The sequence below is a fragment of the Mercurialis annua genome, linkage group LG8 (genome assembly GCF_937616625.2).
Source record: "Mercurialis annua linkage group LG8, ddMerAnnu1.2, whole genome shotgun sequence".
Lineage (NCBI taxonomy): Eukaryota > Viridiplantae > Streptophyta > Magnoliopsida > Malpighiales > Euphorbiaceae > Mercurialis > Mercurialis annua.
In genome coordinates, this window is record NC_065577.1 from 13,693,394 (window position 1) to 13,697,036 (window position 3,643).

Below are 3,643 nucleotides of genomic sequence, written 5' to 3' on the forward strand. Positions count from 1 at the left end.
AGGCGATGATGAGGGACGTGCCTTTGGAGATCCTTGAATCTCTCCCAAGTTTCATAAAGAGATTCACCTTCATATTGATAATAGTCAATGATGTCTTTGGTCAATTTGCGGTTCTCCCCATCGAAAGTACTTATGGAGGAAAGCTTGAGCGAGATCCCGCCAATTATGGATTGATGCATTAGGTAACGAACGAAGCCACAAGCTTGCCTTGTCTCTTAGTGAGAATGGAAACATCCGGAGCTTGATTTGATCGGCTGTTATATTATGAAGCTTGAACGTATCCAACACTCCCAAGAACTTTGTTATATGTTCATTCGGATCTTCACTTGGTAACCCATAGAATTTGCACCGATTCTCTAGGAGTTGAATCGTGATAGGCTTGATTTCAAAGGTAGCCGCTCTAACCGGTTGAGCAAAACATCCATATGTGGCATTATCCACATCCGGGAGAAAGAAGTCTCTCAAAGTTTGCCTTAGCAGTTGATTGCCTTGAGCTTGAGGGCGGTCTTCCCCTTGGTGCTCTTACCGAATTCTCTCATCGAGTGGAGGAGGCGGATGTTACCTCACTCCATCGACTTGAGGATGATATTGCTCTTCCTCATAATCATCTTCCCCATGTTCCATGATAGCGGGTCTTGTTGGGTTTTCTAGGTTCATAACGCAGCGGAATTTCAAATTTTTTATCTAAAACCCAAACCAAGATCCATGTAATTCGAATAAATAGATTAACTACGGAATTAATACTTACTTGTATGTCGAATTCAACAGCAATGTAGGAAGGAAGGAGGTGGTTCACTTTGGTGATAGCTGGCCTCGGATCAGAAACGCCTCCAAAAGAATGCGTCCTCTACGAGTATCCACACGAACATACCTTAGCCAAAACGAGTGCTTGTGTGCTAGCACTATTGCTTCACAAGCAATTTTAAATTTTAGTGATTTATTGAATAATGAATTTCGTTATCTTTAAACCAATTGCTTAATGTGTATTTATAGTGATACAACAACACTAGGGTTTGAGACAAATTCGAATTTCAATCTCATTGCAATTCTACAAGTTTATGTTTATCAAAAACTCATTTTTTGATAATCATCCATATATATTAATTACTGTATTTATTATCTTCCAAAAATAATAAATTAAGGAAAACATGTATCCTTAAATTTCAAATTAATATATATATTTATTAATATATATATATATATATATATATATATAATAATTAATCATTTAATCACATTGGGCTTGTACAACCCATAACTGTTTTGGGCCTGTTCTTAGTGTGCGACCCTATAGGTTCATATAACGTTGGCAGTAGGCCCGAAATCCCTATTTCAGCCCACAAGTCATAAGTGGCCTCTAGCAAGACATTGTGACTACCCAAGTTATACGAATATCGAGAATCTGATTTAACCATTTACAATAATATTTTAATCCCTTTGTCTCTCGATATCCAGATTGAATATAAGGCATAGTCATGTCATCCTTATAATATTCAATCATTAGTTTCTTGACTCTAAGTAGACTGAAAATGATAACTCTTTATCAATTCATTTAGCATGGTCATGCATTTCCTTCAGTCTATCTTCTTCAAGGGGCCCATAGATATCTTACTCAAATAAATGAGGGACAAATTCCTTCTCAGTCACTCACATTTCTCACATAGTTACTTTCATATCCAATGACAATCTATTCCATTATCCTGTTAAAGATAATGTAAGACTGTATCAAAATATCAAATAGCTATGTAGAAATCCATGATGATTTCAAGGTCAAATGATTATACTAATAGAACTGTAATAAGAATTACTTATGACAGTGATCTATGTAGTATTCTCACAGTGGGTCATCCAGTGCCTTATTTCTCAAATAGCACCTATGATTTGACTTAATATCTCATATACATGATTAGTAAAACATAATCATCAGTCAACATCATACTAGTCTCAATGTTCTATTAAGACTAGGGATAGATGGTATATAATTCTTTTATTAAACCTAAGGGTTCTACTATCAAGTCACATACTTGATGACCTTAGAAAGAATTAACCATTCAAGTATTTTAATCATTAATATAAAATGATAAAAACTGTCAATCAATAAATAACAAAATGATAAATTCAAAACATGGTCAAACATGATTGACCTAGTGCATATCACTAACAGGTCTACGATTTTCCCGCCTCACACTTCTTTCAAAGTTTCCAAGGTCGTCTTGAAACAGTTCTAGCGGAAGATTTACTCTTCGTGTATTGTGCATACACTATAGTTGATCTCCTACACAAACAAGAACAAGCAAACCACGCGTAAACCCGGAAAAAGCACAAACAACCAATAGTAACAAAAACAGAAAATAAAACTAAATCGACCGAACTACAACTAATTTCAATCAATCAATAAACACTCGTCACTCCCCGACCACGGCGCCAAAAACTTGTTAGGAATAAACCCAACTCGTAGTAAATCCGGAAGTCGGATATCGATCCCGCGAGGAGTGAATCTTAGAGCGATTGATGAGAATGAATTATAGTTGTATTTCAATTTTATTAGCGCAACAACAATTTGGTTTAGATTCAAGAATCAAATTAACACTAACAATTCAACTAATCACTAACTTGCAACTACAACTAGAATTGACAGTTAATTTAACAATTGTAAAAAGACTAATGGTGATTAACTATAAACGAGAATTCAAATGATAAACGAGGTTTGAAGGTCAACAATCCACGTAGGTCATGCATTCACGGGTTTCGGGATTAGAGTCATAAAACAAAGGCCGAGCGTTTCTAAGTCGTAACTCCCGCTATCTCGAGCCTTAAACAGCTACAAAATCACAACTAATCAAGCTTAACCTACTCTCGTAGCACTAAAAGACAATTAGGGTAATTACAATATATCACAACCCAAAGGCCACTTAATTACTAACCCATTCTCATGGTGTCAATAATTAAGCTTCTAATCAATTCTTTCCAATTAACAATCCCTCTCTCAAGGTGAGTCTTAATCTAACAACAATACTTAGGTAGCTAATCTAAGCAAGCCTTAGGAGCATTAATTAGAACATCAACACAAACCCTAACCCTAACTCAATCATGCATTAACTAGGATTCATATCAACCCCCAAACAAGGGGGGTTTAGCCACTCATACTTAAAGCAACACAAGCAAACAATGAATAAGAACAATAGAGCATTAGAAAGTAAAGAGGGGTTACCTTAATTAAATGATTAGAGCAATCAACCATAAGAGATAATGAAGATTCAATAATAAATAATCTTGCAATAATAATGAAGATCTTGTTCTTACAAAGCAATAAATGCTTCAAAAGCTCCAACAATGGAGAAAGCTATGGAGCACTTAATTCTAATGAGATTCTATATTAAGAAAGGTAATAGCAAAAAGGAATAATATTTTAGAGAATGATCTCTAACCTAAAAGAGATAATGTTGTTTTTATAGTACCCACAAAAGAGGATAATAAAACATCCATTACACATGTGTTGGGCCCAAAATGGAAATTGAATCAAGCCTTGTGATGTTTGAAATCAGAATTCCCCCCTTTTCCTGAGCCTTAGCTCGAATCAAGACACCTTTTTAAGTGAGTGTCTCGATTCGAGCTCACCATTCTGTTTGGGGGACATTTGTGT

The 3,643-nt window shown here is 35.4% G+C and overlaps 1 non-coding gene across 1 annotated transcript; it reads left to right on the plus strand.

Annotated features, from left to right (window-relative positions):
• Positions 1-107, plus strand: LOC126662401 (small nucleolar RNA R71). Its single transcript, XR_007635777.1, has one exon. It is a non-coding gene; the product is annotated as a small nucleolar RNA R71 (small nucleolar RNA).
• The last annotated feature ends 3,536 nt before the right edge of the window (positions 108-3,643 follow it).